This window comes from Peromyscus californicus, unplaced genomic scaffold (genome assembly GCF_007827085.1).
Source record: "Peromyscus californicus insignis strain IS unplaced genomic scaffold, ASM782708v3 Scaffold_15__1_contigs__length_86483966, whole genome shotgun sequence".
NCBI classification, from domain to species: domain Eukaryota; kingdom Metazoa; phylum Chordata; class Mammalia; order Rodentia; family Cricetidae; genus Peromyscus; species Peromyscus californicus.
In genome coordinates this window covers 72,139,595-72,157,431 of record NW_026294447.1, presented here as the reverse complement: position 1 = coordinate 72,157,431, position 17,837 = coordinate 72,139,595, and the positions used below count along the sequence as shown (strand labels likewise).

The window sequence follows — 17,837 nt, the reverse complement described above, 5'->3', positions numbered from 1 at the left end:
GCTACCACTGCCCTTTATAGATCCATGTCTTTCCCACTACTGACCCCAATTGCCACCATGCCCTAGCCAACGGTCACACAGAAAAATATCCATTACCTGTCTGCCTCAAAAAAAAAAAAAAAAACCAAACAAAAAACCCCACAAACCCGCCTCCTCTTGTTCTTTCCCTTCCACACACAAAGACACCATCCTCTCCGAATCCATACCCACAGCCCAAGTTGTCAACCATTCACCTATCTCAGCTACACAAAGTACGGTCCACATGTCATTAGCATGCGTATCACCTAGGAACTTGGTCAAAATGCCCACCAGGGCTACTGGATCAGGCCTGCAGGGCAACAGGCTAGCAAGAACTCCAAATGCAGAGTGTATATTGAAATGGGTCCATGCTCTCTCACTCCCTTCTGGGTTACCCATTCAGTCTTCATGCCTTCTAATCTGACTCCTCACTAGCCACAGAGAATTTTGCATCGAATGAGTAAATCTATCAATACACATATGAATAACAGAATAAACAAACTGTCACTTCCACCGTCTTTGAAGCCCAGGGATTTCTGTTCATCCTTCAAGGCCAGTGTCAGTGACTCCACTTCTGGAAGCCTTCTCTGCTCTCCAGTGCAGACAAGGAAAGCCGTGCCCAGGGCGTCTGGAGTGATGCTAACAGAGCAGGCTACCTCTAAATCTCACGAGAGCACTCAACACTTGAAGTATGCTGCCTTGAAAGAATGCCATCAGGAGACTATGTGACTTCTACAGGAGCCCCTGGCCACTGTCAAAGGCAGAAACTCCCACCTGAAATCTAGAAGAAAAGACTAACGTCGCTTTGATGATGAGGCCCCATGTGAGCTGACTGCAAAGTGGATTTCTTGTTTGGGCTCTGAACCAGGGTGCCCACACCTCACCCGCATCTCACAATCTCAGAGAGATCCTTCTCTGATCTCTGCCTTTACACACATGTCACCAATACTTCTCTTTCCCTCTCTTTGTCCTGGGGGTTTTTTCGTTTGGAGAACAAGGATCTCAGAGTGGAAATGTCAGACATTTGTCTTCCCATTTCTACAATCCATAGAGAGATTTTCTGGCCCTCCAGTGCTTCCCAGATGCTAGAGCGCACAACAGTCACCAGCAGGGGTAGTTTAAACCATCAGATACCCTGCCTGGTCTCATGCTTCAAGTCTGCCAGCTCCAGAATGGGTGGGATCTGCTCATCAGTCAGTGTCCTGTGGAAACTCAGGTAGATGGCCTTCCAATCACACTTGGAACCCTTCATCTGATCAGCACACTGTGCTGTGATGGCCACCACTTTAATCCTGAGTCCTCCTTGGTCTAAGAAAGGGTTCCATGCCTTTCCTGTGCACGTGTTCCTCTCGTTGTGAGGAACGAGGCGGATAGGTGCATGCCACTGCTTTGTTAAACTGGAAAATACTTAAAACCAAAACAGACAAGATTTGTTTCTCCTCTGCTCTGTTTTGGCACCACCAAACTTCTGATCCCATTCCCAGAAAGTCTATATTTCTCTCCACCTCACAGCCCACTCTCGACAATACTCCTAAGTATTTCAGGCAGGCCTGTGATTGATGCAAAGGGCACCAACCCACACTGGCCACTGGCCAGGCACAGGCTGTCTTCCTGAAAGCCAGAGACCCACGTCTTGCACACCAACAGGAGACCTGGGTTTCCTAGTAGCAGCTTCAGGCTAGCACCATCCATCCACACCCTGTCCCCAAGATAAGGCCTTTTAGATGACAAAACACTCAGAATCAGCAGAAACCAACTCAAATGCCCAACCTAGCATTTGTGGAGCCAATAAGACTGGAGTAGGAAAGGTGAACAACTGGTTTATTATGAGGTTCCCTGTGTGTCATTAAAGAGTGTGGGCTGGCCTTGCAACCTAATGAAACAAAGACTGGATTTAAAGAGACCCAGAATAAGCATTGCTTCTTGCCATTTTCTTTTTTGTTTCATATTTTTATTTTATGTACATTGGTATTTGCCTGCATGTATGTCTGTGTGAGGGAGTCAGATCTCCTAGAACTGTAGTTACAGACAGGTGTGAGCTGCCATGTGGGTGCTGGAAATTGACCCTGGGTCCTCTGGAAGAGCAGCCAGTGCTCTTAACCGCAGAGCCATCTCTCCGACTCCGCCATTTTCTATTTTAGCATTTACTCAACTATCTTAGGAGAAATACACCTGAGCCAAAATCAAAAGAGGCAGAGTGGGGAGATGGCTCAGCGGTTAAAAGCACTGGCTGCTTTTCCAGAGGACCTGGGTTTGACTCCTAACACCGACAGTGCGTCTTATAACCACCTGTAACTCCAGTTTCAATGGATCTGATGCCCTCTTCTGACCTTCAGACACCAAGTGCACAGATGGATGTAGGCAAAACAACCATAATATAAAATGAAAAATGTAAAAGCAAAGCGGGGCGCAGCATCATAGTCAATGTGGTCCTGACTTACTGAGGGCAGTGAGATGGGTATAATTAACCTTCAGTCTCGCCAGGGCCTATACTCCACTGTTCTAATGGCTCTCACCACATACTATCCCTTGCCTCGCTGCTGTTACACGGCCATCTTACATTCCATGTCCATCCCAAAAAGCACACCCTTGCATATATTTGCTTGCCGTCCTCTCTTACCCCTATCACAGTTAAAGCCAGCATTCCATCTACTCTGCACTTGTACCAAGCAATTCACCAAGCTGCTGCTGCCCAGTCTCCACTCATATAGTGACTGCATCTCAGCTACACCCCTTGTTTCCCTGATCAAATGATTCTCTCGTGTCTCTCCATTTTCTCATGCCCATTCACTTGGAAACTATATAGGCAATCAGACTACCTCCTCTTGTCTGTGCCACACCTACCCAGCTCCCTACACCTGTACTCTTCTATTGCCTCCCTCCCATGGTCAGGAACGCTACCCAAAGCCCCCACCAGCAGTGGATCCCAACTTCTCACCCTAGAACTTACTTCCAACTATGATACCCTCTGTAATCTCTCTCTCCTACCAACGTACATAGAATAGCGGTTCTCAACCTGTAGGCTGTGACCCCTTTGGGACTTAAATGACCCTTTCACAGGGGTCACATATCAGAAAACCTGCATGTCAGATATTTACATTACGATTCATAACAGTAGCAAAATTACAGTTAGGAAGTAGTAATGAAAATAATGTTATGATTGGGGTCACCACAACATGAGGAACTATATTAAAGGGTCACAGCGTTAGGAAGGTTGAGAACCACTGTTCTAGAATAACAAAAGTAGAGAGGAAAAGTGAGAAGAGCAAGGAGACAAGGTAGAGGTAGAAAGGAAAAGAGATGTTGGTACATGCTTATTCAGCAAATAGAATTCTTAGCATTTTCTTCTGATTTTTTTTTTTCTTTTGAGACAGAGTCTCATATAGCCCAGGCTGGGCTCAAACTCATTATATGTAGCTGAGGATGATTTTGAACTTCCAATCCTTCTGAGTGCTGGGATTACAAGTGTACACACCACATCTAGTTTTTGCAATTCTAGAGATTAAACTCAGGGTTTCATGCATGTCAAGCAAATGACCTGCCAACTGAGCTACATGGCCAACCCTGTTTCTTTTCATTATCATTATTATTTAGTTTGTTAAGACTGGGTCTTGTTAATCAAATTCTTTAAAAGATACGGAAACTCAATTCTCTAACACATCCCTGGAGGGGAATTAGCATTATTAATGCTAATTTAATGAGAGGCTCCCTATGTGCTAAGCACTTTCAACACACATCCTCATTTCATCTTTAAACAATCTGTGACCAAGGCTTATTGATGAAGAAACTGAAGGCCAGCGCAGTTAAAAAAAAAAAAATTAAGATGACCTAAGTAGGGTCTGGTGGAGGCTAGTGAAAGACGTCTTATTCCAACATCCATGTGGGGATTCATCAGAGCCCTCAGCATCCATGTGGGGATTCATCAGAGCCCTCAGCATCCATGTGGGGATTCATCATCACAGCCCTCAGCCACAGGGCACGGGCAATTGCAATGGCCCCTCCTCTGACAAGAGATGATCAGTCGCTCTCAGAGGACATGAGCTTCTGACCATTCTGTGGCCTCCTGAGCCAGAGGGATACTGAAGTCCTGGTTCCCCACCACACTCCACTGTCCCTGTCCATGCTCCAGGTTGTCCTTGAGAGAAATGTGAGGCTACAGAGTACAGTGGGGGGTGAGGGAGAGCTGCTCCTGGCTGTCTCACAGCGAATCTAGCTCACAGATTAAAGGCCCCCTCCCATACTCACCCAGGCAGAACCAGGTCAAGGATATGGCCAAGTTCCACCCACATGGAATTAAAGGTGAGCAACTGCATCCAGAAACATGGGGAAGCTCCCAGGAGATTCTGAGATCTGACAGTGACTCTCCTGTGTCCCCATTTTCTCCTCAGTCAGTTCAGCGCTAGGACCTCTCGTCTGCACTCAGGAGTCAAGGATAGGGCAGCCCTTGCCGCCAACGAAGCCTTGTCTGGAATGGGTCCAGTCTGTAGATGATAAGGCTCGACTTTGTTAAAGCCTGTGGTGGGCAAGACCAGTGTGTTCCCGCAGGTGTGTGCCCCACCCCACCCCACCCGTTTCTCCCCTCTGCACACAGAGGCCTTGATTCTAGCTACCCTGGCTTACCACCTGCCTCCTCTGGGCAAGACAGAGATAGAGCTGAGAGTGATCAGGTCAGAGGGCGTTAGAAATGTTAGAAGGGAGGACAGAGGAGCCTTCTGCCTGGAAGACATGAGTAGCGTTGGCAGGAGAGGGATATAAAATGTCATCATCTCTCCCAGACCCCTACCAGTGCCAGAGATGTCCAGCAGTGGAGATGCTCCCAGGATCTTAAAAATAAAACTTCCTCTACTTAAAATGTGAACAAGATTTGCCACAGGAGCGCCCAATCACAACGCCTGTCTAACCAACACACACTGCCAAGAGCAAAGGAGAACTCTCTGAAGATCACTGAGTCCAATCCCTTCTTTAGACAAAGGAGGAAAGCGGGCCCCCAGAGGTTAAGCAGCTCACCCATGGTCACAGGGCACGGTGAAAGCAAGTCTGGGACTTTAACCAGATCTCTAAGTCTATACAATCTCTAAGAGAGGGTGGCTGAGGATGGGGTGAGCAGGGATCTGGAATTTTGGCATCCTGCTTCAAGGGCTGCCCCTTCTGCCTGCCACCACAACAAATAAGAGCCCTTGGGATCTTAGCCAAATGACTGTCTCTTCCCTGGTTCTGCCTTCCAGAAGGATGAATACACAGAGAAGAGCCCAGGGCTAACTTGGTCCTGGGTACTGTGGGCTCTGCAGCCATTTCTCTGTTTCCCTGCCTCCTAAGAGGAAGAGCTCTCCAGAAGGAATAGACCAAAAGTACTTTACTCTTCTTTTGGGCACCAGAATCGTGGTAGGAAGATGAGGGTATTGAAGATCATAATTTTTTAATGTCACATTCTTACCAAAATGGCACCTCTTGAAATCAGCTGACTAATGCCACGTTGGACCCATTAATTACAAGGATGGAGGCTGAACTGCATTGAAGTAGCTAACCAAATGCTGGCTGTGACCCAGAATGAGGTAATGAGAGACCACAAAATTGGGAGTGAGAGGCTTACGGGCCTGCAGAACTGCCCAGCTCGGGGAGCCCAGTCAGGGCAGCTGGCTCTTTGCAACTAAGCAATTTGATCTTTGCTAAGTAACCAAGGTTCACTTAAATACTGGCTTAAGCCCCGGGGCTCACCAGCCAATTGTTGTTCAAATTTCTAAAAGTCTTCTAATAAAAAACCTAGAGCCTGATATTGGGGTGAAAGCTGAAAGATCAAAGAAGCAGAACAAGCCACAGCCACCACCTCTTACCTCACCGACTCCTCAGCCTGAATGAGCCTTCTAGCTCCTGTCTCCTCCTGCCTTATATACCTTTCTCCACCCAGCCATCACTTCCTGGAATTAAAGGCATGTGTGCTTCCCAAGTACTGGGATTAAAGGTGTGTGCCACAACTGCCTGGCTCCGTTTCTCTCCTAGACTGAGTCAATCTCATGTAGTCCAGGGTGGCTTTGAACTCACAGAGATCCAGACTGATCTCTGCCTCCTGTGTGCCACCACTGTATGACCTCTATGCTTAGTCTAGTGGCTTGTTCTGTCCTCTGATCTTCAGGCAGATTTTATTAGGGTACACAACGTGTCACCACAGTCAATGGTCAACAGGATGGATGATTCTCCCAGAGGCCAGCAGGAGTCCTATTACTATAGGAAGAATACTAGTCCTGAAGAAAGAAGGGAGAAAGAAACTAGAGAATCAACAGATGCTCAGAGGCCTGGATTCAGGATGAGAAGATCTATGAAGATACCAGTCTTTAAACAGCAGCAAAAAGACCAGAAGAAACACAATATTTGAACACTTGCCTAATCTTGGGCAAGTTACTTTTCCCAGTCTCAGTTCCCTTGCTTCCCAAGTAAACTTGGACCACCTCTTACCTCAGAGGACCTCTAAAGAAGGCAGTGAGTGTAGAGATTGGGGTGACGTGTGTGGTTGGAGCACAGTAAGCCTGGCTCCTTTCTCTACTTTAGATGACAGGGCAGACACCACCAGAGACAAGCCTAGGTGGGTGAAGTACAGTCGAAAAAGGCTTTCAAGGGACACAGAGAGGATAGCTGTCCTGGGTTGTTCCTCCCCTAAATTAGGCATGCAGTGGGAAAAAAGCTATGATTATCACAGCAGATAGAGCAGAAGGGCCAGGGGACAGGGAGAGCCTCAGCAGAGTGCAGTCACTCCTTAGGCTTCTTGCAATACACGCAGTGCGGCCATCAGAGGTAGGCAGGAGCTGATGTGGTTTTGGCAGTGTGTACTGACATTTCAAGGCAGTGAGTGGGTAATGCAGCTGAGTGTATGGAACAGATGCAGAATATTGCCACCATGATGAGTGCACAGTTAGCAGTGGTCCCTGGAATGCAGGCTGTAACACATCAACATGAACATCACAGTCTGAAGGCAGGTGAAGGAAAGAGGAGATATGCAAGGGTTTAGTGAGGTCTATACTAAGTCCACATGCTACAAAAATGAGCCCGTCAGATCTCACGGAGCTGGAGTTATACATGGTGGTGAGATACCCCACATGGGTACTGGGAACCAAACTCAGGTCCTTTGCAAAGGCAGAAAAGCAAGACAGAAGAGGGTCCAATCTGGAGGCTGGTATCCAACTATCCTTCCTTTCCTTAGGGGGGAAGGTGGCTGTTATTATACTGTAGTTTTATGCCATGTTCTTTCAGTCTGGCACGCTGCTCTTTTTTTTCCATACATAAGCCAAGACAATTGTCAGTGAACATTCTAGACAAGTAACATGCAAAGGTGTATGCACTGATGCAAACAACAGAGAAGGCACTTGGGGTCTGGACCAGCCCAACACGTGGGCAAGGCTTTGGCCGGGTTCCTTGGCCTTCCTAAGTGCCCATCTATTTACTCATCTGGTAAGCAGGACAAGGACCTCTGACAAGGCTTCTAGGAAGAGCACATTGAGAGTAAAGTGGTGATGATTTAGCATGGCAGAAAGTGCCAGCCCCTTTTGGCCACTGTGGAGAAGTGGCCCACATTCTTTGCCCTCACAACCCACGATCTCACACATGGCTGCACCTCTTTCAGCTTCAAGGCCTAGTAGGGAAAGCCATCAGCGGAGTGAAGTAAGGAGAGAAGGGACAAGGTGTTCGAACTGGAAGACTCATGGTTGGGGCAGTTAAGAGTGCATGCTACTCTTGTAAAAGTTCCGGGGTTTGTTCCCAGCACACCTGTGGGGCATCTCACAACCACCTGTAAGTCCAGCTCCACGGAGTCTCACAGGCTCTTCGGCCTCAGGTGCACATACACAGACACACAAAAGTAAAATGAAATGAATCTGAAAAGGAAGACTTAGGGGCTACAAGTCCAACTTCTCGTTTCCTCTAAGAGGCAAATCGGCTGGGGTATCTGAACAATGAAGCCTCAAGCTGCTTCAACACCCAACAGTGGGCACAGCCAGCATCCCAGACTGACTTTTCTTCACTTCACCCTCAGGGACCTTTCAACCTAAAGGATCAAGTACATTTGGTTCCAATTTGACCAGAACAATCAGAGATTTAGATCTCAAGTTGAAATAGGCTCTCTGGGACCAAACGGCCAATGGACCACTCAGAATATACGGCACTCCTCCCATGTGCATTTCAAACCAGCGAGGGGTGAAAGAACAATCCAGGGTAGGAAATGCCCGAGGAATCAGCCACCTCCAAGTTTAACACTGGGAAAGATGCATATTTTACCACTTAGACATCACACAGAAGATAGAGACACTGAGAGTCTGTTTCGTGTTATCTAGAAGGAATATGATCACTGCTTTGTCTCTGAGGACCAGGAACCTGCCATCTTTCACAAGAAGACAGGGGCTGCAGGGTGGGGAGACTAGATGCACCCAAATTTCCTGACACTCACGGCTCAGCTGCACCCACACAGCCATGCTAAGCATCACATATATCCTGCTTACAAGCTCATGAGGGACCCCTATTTCTAGCTCTTCCTAACTCTTTTATTGTAGATCAAACCGCCCCTTGACGTCAATGCTGGTAGCAAGCCCACGTCCTGCTTTCTCTCCCAGTCAGGTCCCTCTCTGCTCTGGCTCCAAAACCCCCATGCCCGCTCACACCTCTGAGCTTCTGCCTAGCCACTTCCTGCAAATGTTTTCAGTGGCCTGCCTTCTCTTTGTCCACACCAACTCCATCCATCCTTCTCTGAAGTTTTGCCCCCACATCAGCCAGCACCAGTTAACGCTCCTTGAAGAGCCGACCTAACATCTGCAGTTTGCAGCAACATGGCGCTTAATTATGCATGGTCTTGTCTTGAATAATATGTTAACCACCTGTCTCTCCTCCACAAAAACAAAAGATGTCTGACACACTGGAGAACATTGTAGAGCCATAAAAGACAAAAAAAAAAAAAAAAAAAAAAGATCCTGTGCTTTAGCAGCATATATTCTTTAAAAAACAGGAAAAAAAAAACCTTGATTAGAAAACTCAGGTGTCACCAGCTATCACCTGGACCCCCTCGAGTCTCAGATTCCATCTCTATAGAATGGAATTAGTAACCTAAACCCCAAGTGCTATTATATGACTTTAACTAGCAACCAGTTATCAAAATCCTAAGCACAGCCACTCACATGAGCACACAGACAGCAGCCCCCTTTGCCTCTCTCTGTGTCCTTCAGAACCCCATACAGTACGGCAACACAGAAGGCATTCAGTCAATTATTGATTCATTGAGTTGTACCATAACCGATAACATGAGGATTATTACAGAAAGTAACAATGGTCTGAACATATTGATTTATTTTTCCATTGTGGACAGGAGGTTGATATTTATGAAGGTAAAACGGTCTATTTTACCCAAAGAAGTGTTCAAGATTACAAACTGCCTGTGTCTCCAAATCCATACCTCAGCCAAGCAGACACCACAAACACGAACATCATGGCGGTTCCTTCCTTACTCTCTCATACCAGCTAGCAGCAGACTCAGCCTTGTTAGAGTCACAGTTCCTAGAGAGCTCGCTTCACACAAAGAACACAGCACAACAGTCACTTCTTTAATACAAATAGAGAAAAAAAAATGTACGCAGGATTTCTTTCCCAAATGACTTAGGTCTCTAGTAGGAGTGCTGGCCACTTTTATCCCCAAGCAGAGTTTTGTTTATAAAACATTGTTTTCTACTGGGGCCTTTCTGCCTGACCAGGTTGGGGAGAAGTTAGGAGACAATTGTGAATGTCAGTGAGATCACTCTATCCGAGCTGAATGGAAGTGACGGTCTATCACGACCACGTGATTCATTCACAAGGATGATGTTGGAGGTTGGGAAGTCCAAGGAGCTGAGAACTGGTACCCCATTCAAGATGGGGCTCTCTGCAGCACCATTCACCTGGTGGCCTCTTGACCTGACTTGCTCTTCTTTTTCACATCCCTGGCATCTCTCTGCAGGAAATTCTCTTCCCACAGTATTCACATTCCAGCTGGTGCCTTGTACCATCCAATCTGGACAGTGCGAACAGAGCATGCTCAGAAGTAGAACTCCCCTGACTGTAATCTACATTCTTGGAACCAATCTTGCCCCGTGTTTCTCCACTTGCTGGTGGTGAGTTAGACACTGACTTCTTTAATTTTCCCAGTTGTTGCCGTGTGTTGCGGGGTTAGATCTCAGTAGCTCATCTCTCCCCTGCCCCTAACTCTACATAGGGAAAGATCTTGGCTACTGGTGAGTCCCCCTTAACCTCCAAAGACTAAAGTTAATTCTTGGTGTTAAAGAGTTTGCCTATTTGTTCTCAATGCCCCCAGAACTTTTCCTGTCTTCACAGGAAACCACAAGCTTTGGTCAGTGTCTTTTTGCTCAATAATACACATAGTGAGACCACTAATGCTCGTTTCCAAGTTAGACAACATCTAATGCTAAACTCTTCCTTAAAGGGCTTATTTATTCTTATGGCATACTGTTAATAATATTTCCTGAAATTTTAGATTATTTTTTAGTCTTTTATCATTTCATTGAACATGGTATTATCACTACTAATACCAATACAAATATAGCTAAGAATTACATCTCGATCCTTACATATCATTGCCAATCATAACCTGCTACCATACACTCAAAGATAACACAGTACCCCTTGGCTAGGGGGCTACTAGAACCATCTTGATCTATCCCATGTATAACTAGCCTTGCCAGATGATGGCTAATAATAATACAGTCAAGCCAGGCATGGTGGTGCACTCTTATACTCCTAGTACTTGAGAGAGGATGTATAACACTCATCCAGTAAGGGGTGTACACTTGCCCTGAGACTTCAAGTTTCATCTCCAACATTACAAAAAAAGAAAAGTAACATCCCAGCACTTAGAAGGCAGATTCTGGAGGATCAATAAACTGAAGCCATCCTGGACTCTACAGTGAGACCTGTCTCTTATCCCCAGCACTAAAATGTAAGATAAAATAATAATAATAGCAACATGGTTAACATGATTGGGTCAGTGCTAAACCACTGATAGCCACTGTCAATAACTCTCAGAAAGTATTTCCTATTCTAGTGTAGGGGAAATTACCTAACCAGGTGACATGTGCTCCTCACACCACATCTATGTAAAATAGAAACCACAGGATTTACTGACTTTAAATAATCTCCTCCCTCATAGCATAGCCTGAAAACTGACTTCCGAATGATTCGGACACAGAGTGAAGCTAGAAACAAGGGCAGACACGAAAACACACCAGTTCCAACCACTTCTCCCTTTCAGGAAGCCTAACAATAAGCCTCACTAAAAGGTTCCCTGGGATCTGAAAGGCTATCTGGCCCTCTTAAGACTTTAATTAAGCAGCTTCTAGCCATGCCCCCCCCCCCGCCGCCCCCCCCCCCCCCGCCTCCGCTGCCGCCAAAAAAAAATCTCTTCAATAATTTTTGGCATGACAGCTGCCTCCCAGCATCCCTGGCCTCACAGTCCCCTTCTTCAGGATCATCCTATGTTCAACTAGTAAGACAATTTCCATTCAGTAGTAAGTCTCAGCTTAATAAGCTTCTCCACTGACAAATATGGGGAGATCTTTTCTTATGAATTGCCTTGGGAGATGAAATAAAATGTTGTGAGATGTGTTAAGATCCTGAATAAAACCACAAGAATCTGAGATCTTGGGAAGAAATACATCTTAGGAATCTCAATATTTCAGATGTAACTGTAACCAAGTAGTCATCGAACCACACCAGCAAGAGGCAATCTCTTTACCTCCAGCAGCTCTACACCTTTCCCACTGAATGTCCTTTATCATTTATCTCCTATAGACAAAACTCAAGTATCTACACTCACGTTGATGCAGGAGCTACTCGCCATTTTTCATTCTTTAAAACAACATCAGCTGCTAAGGATGAAGGGTATTCATCACCATGTCCTCAGGGACTCATTGTCAGGCAGGATTTGGTTATTCTATTCCTAGACACTTTGGTAAACACTGCTCTGTTGTGGTTTAGACTCATCACTGAGAGCTTTAGAAGAACTTGTAATGGGACCTTCTGCCTCTGACAACTTTGGGTAGTGAAGCCTTAAAAGTCTTTATTACTATTAGGGGCATGCCTCTCTACCCCTTCCCCTGATTACCTGAATTTTCCTCTTAGTCCTAACACTTAAAAGAAGACCCAAATGTTAGCATCACCACCCCCAATGAAATGTACAATATTCTCTGAATCAAGGATCATCAAAACTACGCCCCATGGACCAGCCCATTTTTGCAAAGGCTATTTTGAAATACAGCTACACCCATTCATGTACATCTTGTGTACAACCCCAGAATGGGGCAGCTCCAACAGAGCAAAGCCTAAGCTATTACTAGGCCTTTACAGAACAAACTTGTGAGTGTCCATCATAAACAGGGAAATGAAGGTCTTGTTTAAAATCACCTCTTCCCCAGACAAAATAGACATCAATGATCCAAGTAAGAAGTGTTTGCAAATTCAAGAGTAGATCCGACTCTCTTACTAACATCTTCTATAATAAGATACACTTAAGATCTAAAGAGTTGAGAAACAAATAATTTAAATAACAAAGATTCTGGAAGAATCTGTATCTATAGATACAGAGAGAGAGAGAGAGAGAGAGAGAGAGAGAGAGAGAGAGAGAGAGAGAGAGATTATTTTACTCAAGTTCTGAATTTAAATTTGCTCGTTTGGGGCTAAAACTCAACTTCAGCTCTGGTCACATGGAATGTGACACAGAGTTCTTAAAAAAGAAGGAATAAAAGAAGGAATGTGACAAGATGGGTGACTCGTTGGTCAGCAATAATGACGTAACATGATAACATCTATAACTGCACAACCTTACCTGGAGTTTTACAGAGAGGAGCTTTCGTGGACATGCAGAGGAAAGGGACCAGATGATGAAGTATTTTCTGCTGGAAACATATCCCGAATCCCTGACATGCTGGATGATGGATGACATAGCTCTGCTCAGAGACCACCAAGTGCCTTTCCTATCACGTGACAACTCTAAGCCAGGATGCATTATCTGCATCCCTGAGTTAACGAGAGGATCTGCTGTTCTCAAGGATTTTGGACAAAGCATTCCAACCTCAACTTCAACCTTATCCAGACTTCTAAGTCCAAAACCATCACAATACATTCAACATATGTCCTGTGTAGTCACAGGTGCTTTAGCCTACACCAGGTTGACCTTCAGTGTTTATTTCTCATTTACCACCAAACTTTTTAAATGGAAAGATCTCACCAAAATGTTTATTTTACTTCTCTTGAAAAGCCAGAAGACAGCTGAGGAAAGACTCAGTTGGTAAAGTGCTTGCTGTGCGTCTAAGCTGGACATGGAGACACACACCTGCAATCCCAGTGCTGAAGCTGTAGAGACAGGGGGATCCCTGGGGCTTTCTGGGCAGCCAGTGAGCTCCAAGTTCAGTGAGGGACCTTGTCACAAGACACAAGGTGAAGAAGCTATTGAGAAAGATACCAAAGATTGACCTCTGTCCTAAGCTTCTCTCTCTCTCTCTCTCTCTCTCTCTCTCTCTCTCTCTCTCTCTCTCTCTCTCTCTCTCTCTCTCTCTCTCTCTCTCTCTTCTCTCACTCTCACTCCTCTCCCCCCCCCCCTCTCAGAAAACCTGGGAGTCCTGAACATTCCTTCACCCAGCATCCTTTGAGCTTTGTAGCAGCTGCCGCATGCAGACAGAACTGCTCTCCAGCACCACACCCTCTCCTTGTCCCTGAGGCAGAGCACTGAGAGCTGTTCCCCTCCTCCCCAACACTGTTCTTTTCTTCACGCCACATCTGTTTGGCTTACTGAAGATACCTGCTCTGCAGGCATCTGAACGTTCAACTCCCATTCCAAGCCTTTAGAGTAAGCAATGTGCTGGGACTTCAACCCAAGTGCTAATCCTTCATAGTGACTGATATAGTTTCAAGTGGAAGAGGAAAGTCTTTCCTCTTCTCCTTCTTCTCAGGCTTGCATATACATCCTCCTCCCCACTCTTGTCAGTGAACATCTATGGACACAAAGCACCTGCATTCTTGGCCAACAACTCATCATCAGATGCTTGAAATGACACTCCCTGCCTTCACAACCTGCCATCGAGGATACCTGAATATCCTGAGTATGTTCTATCCCTGGTCATTTACACTGATACTGCAACTCTATGGCAACCTCTCATCCCAATAGGCATTGCCACAAAAAAAAAAGCCTTAGTCATAAAGAAAGACACCCATTAGAAAGAGAATGTCTCTACCCTTCCGACTCAAGGTACCCTTTAGAATGTGAACTAGAAGGGAGATTTCAGTTGCAACCACTTCTCTCTAGAACAGACATTTAACCCCTCAGGTGACCTAGGACCTGGTTCTAATGTCCCAAATCTTCTAGATAGTGGGGGTATATAATAAATGTGTGATACTTGCTTTATACTCAAAGTGTTGATGGACAGATGAATGGATAAACATCATGTACTTTATACATACATTCAACCCCCCAAAAGAGGGAAATATCATCCATGCCCTAGCATAGAGTATCCTTGAAGATATTATGCAAAATGAAATAAGTCAATGGCCAAAGGACAAATATTGCATGAGTCCATTCATTCAAGTATGTGAGGCAGTCAGATTTACAGGGTCACGGAACAGAATAATAGCTGCCAGGGGCTGGGATGCAGAGACAATTGGTTTTTAAGGGGAGTGTTTCAGTTGGAGATGAAATAGTTCTAGAGATGGGGTAGAACTAGTTCCTCAATGACACGAATGCACTTTTGCCATAAACTATACACTTAGTGGCTAAAGTAGTGAGCTTTATCTTTGTATAGTTTTACCACAGTGTAAAGGGGTGAGAGGGAAGGGGCTAGGAAGATGGCTCAGTCAGGTAGTGTATGGCCGTGCAAGCATAAGGACCCAGCACATACATGGACAGTCAGGAGTAACAGCAACACATCTGTAATTGTAGTGATGGTGGAGAGGGGGACAGAAACAACTGGATCCCTGGAGCTCACAACTGTCAAGGTCTGGATTCAGTAAGTGATCATGTCTCAAAAAATAAGGTAAAAACGATGGAGGAAAATATACATCAACATCAACTTCTACACACACACACACACATACACATATACAAATACATGCACACATGTATGCATACATGTACACATGTACAAAAATAAAATAAAAAATTTTAAAGGGAGATGGGGATGTTAAGGTGGGTAATATATTAGAGGTGGTGGGGAACCACCTCCTTTTTAGTGCTTAGAAAACTTAAGAAGTCCAAAATGGAATTGCACGTGACCTTCATTCTAAAAGGTAAAATTAACAACCACAGCACCGCAATGTCACACTGCACTCCACCTGGTCCCAGTGGGGACAGGACCAACGCTCAGAGGGAAACACCTAGATGACCCTTCAGATAGCCTCCATCTTCACCTTTAGGAAACCTCTACCCCAGGGGGTCCACTTACAGCCTACACAGCTGCCATCTTGGGGAACCAACCCCGATAATACCTTTCAGGCAATAAAAAAAATGATAACCTCCCATCTTTTTTCCAAGCTTATGCTCAATCTCTCATATCTGTGCAAAACTTCTTAGTGGTATGATAGCAACATTGAACAGATTGGCTATACTTTTACACATGATCAGGATTTCAGTAAGTCTGTTTTAACCATGGAAAGGAGAATGGATGGTGGTAGTGGTGGTAGTGGTGGTGGTGGTGGTGGTGGTGGTGGTGGTGGTGGGTGACAATAGCTCTGAGCCAAGAATAGATGGCATCAATACCAGGCATTGCTCATGTGTGATGCCCCTAGGTGGCGTTCAAGCCAGTGGCAACTGCTGTTTGTCCCACAATGCGCTTCTAAATAAAACAAATCTTGGGCATGCGAGAGAGCTGAGACTTTGCAGGAGTTCTCACACCACGTTGTAATACTCACTCCTGCAGGATAAGGTTGATAAGCAAATCTTACAGATGTTAGAAAACCATTGGAAACAGTCTTTTATTTGACAGAAACTTACACAGACTTCACATAAACCCTACATTATGCACAGCTTTGTCACAATTCTACATGTATCATAATTTGTGAGTGTGGGTTGGAGAACAGATCATTACTATAATTAACATTTTTGACAAGGGACATTTTCTATCAGAAAATGATAGAAACACACTCTTGATGACATCTCCCTTCTCTTGAGTGGGAAGCCTGAGGTATCTAAGGGAAAGTCTGCCTGCCTATCCTTCCCTTTCAATGGCAGGTGAGATTTAGTCTCAGGCTGGGACATTTCAGTAATACTGTGGCTCAAGCACCTTTGCTGACAAGAATGTCCAGCCTTAAATTGCTTATGTGTCATCCGTGACTCTGCTCTGGACATGTAAAAGACAAGCTAAGTGGAAGCCAAGAGGTAGAACCCAGTGGCGCAGACAGTCAGCTGACTTCCTGGGCTAGGTCAAACATACAATGCCGAATTCCATTTCATTGGCCGTAACAGCCATAAAGGACACACACAGAACACTCGCCTTCCTACTTCTCCCCACAAATGACTGAGTTTCAGGTTCCTATCCTCCAGCCAACTCCCTCGTCTTCAGAGGCACTCTTGCCTCTCAGGCCCCCTGAGTCTACTCAGTAGGGCTTCCCTGGCCAACTCCTTTGAGGAGTTGCCAGGGGGCTGAACTAATGTCACCTCATCCTCTGCTTACTTTTGGCTGTCTTTGTTTCTCTTCATTGAACTGTTCTAAACAAAATCATTTCAGTTTGGAACTGCTAAACTTTGCAGCAATGCATTCAGTCAGCGGGTAGAACCCCTTCCTAGAGCAGGCCTCATGAGACAAGATGGACAGGCTGTAGCTTTACGTTCAGATCAGTGGGGCTCATCTGAGGTGAGGGAGGGTAGAGAGTGGACACCTGCTGGCTCGGGGCTAATTTATTTTAGTCGAAGCCTAACACATAATTTCTTAAGATCAACAATACTTTCCAGCGGACTTTGGACGAACTGACCACTCCTCACTTACCACATCCAACTAGCAGAAATTAACACAACAACAAAAAAAAAAAAAAAAAAAAAAAAACCCTAAAGCACGTACACATGGCTTTCTTAAAAGCCTGAGAGAGCAGAGTTGATCTTTATTTCCTTATTAAAAATGTGGGGTACTTTTCCTTAGAGTCAATACGATGCCTTTATTTTATAGTAAGCACTCTTTTGATTTCAGGTCTTCACAAAATTACTTTTTTCTAAACTTCTGGAGTAGAAGGTACTTTCAACAAAAATACCGTGCAATGTCAGCACCTTTTTTTTCTTTTAAATATTGAAATAAATAAAATAGTTCACTTTTTTTGTCTTTGTCAGTTTATGTTGTTGTTTCTATTGCGAGCAAATTCCACTCTGAGCTGGGTATTTTCTCACAGACATTTCAAGCAAAGGCAATGAAGAATTTTAAAAGGAAAAAAAAATAAAATCTTCTCATTGCACAAACTTGAGCCATTTCCGAAACTTGGCTGAGCTGAGCTGAGAGATGCTGGAGGCTTTTCCATCCAATCCCTGCAGGTTCTGGCATTAGCTGAAATTCATGCTCAGGAAGGACTGGACGAGAGAAGGAAAGGCAGATTCATCTGGATTCTCTTCACCTTCTTCAGGAATGGCTTGCTTGAGGGATGCACAGTTCCTGGGTCACAGAGTGGACTGCAGAGGAAAAGGCAATGAGAGATAAAAAAAAAAACAACAACAGCATGGGACAGCTACCTAAGAAAGAAAGATGAAAATTAAGGATGAGGATGGGGTGTGTGGAATGAATTGAAAAGTAAAAAAGAAAGAAAACCACTAATTAATGATGGAGCTAAGG

At 45.0% G+C, this 17,837-nt stretch overlaps 1 protein-coding gene across 3 annotated transcripts in view; it reads right to left on the bottom strand.

Moving 5' to 3' along the window:
- Dpf3 (double PHD fingers 3) overlaps positions 1-17,837 on the bottom strand; it is a 297,137-nt gene that overhangs the window by 40,626 nt on the left and 238,674 nt on the right. Inside the window, exon 10 of one of the 3 annotated variants that reach the window (XR_008218495.1) lies at positions 15,982-17,677. The exons of the other annotated variants lie outside the window; for them this stretch is intronic. The gene's annotated coding sequence lies outside the window, so the exon portion shown is untranslated. Of the gene's footprint in view, positions 1-15,981; positions 17,678-17,837 lie in introns of those variants that run through there. 3 annotated transcript variants of the gene reach the window in all.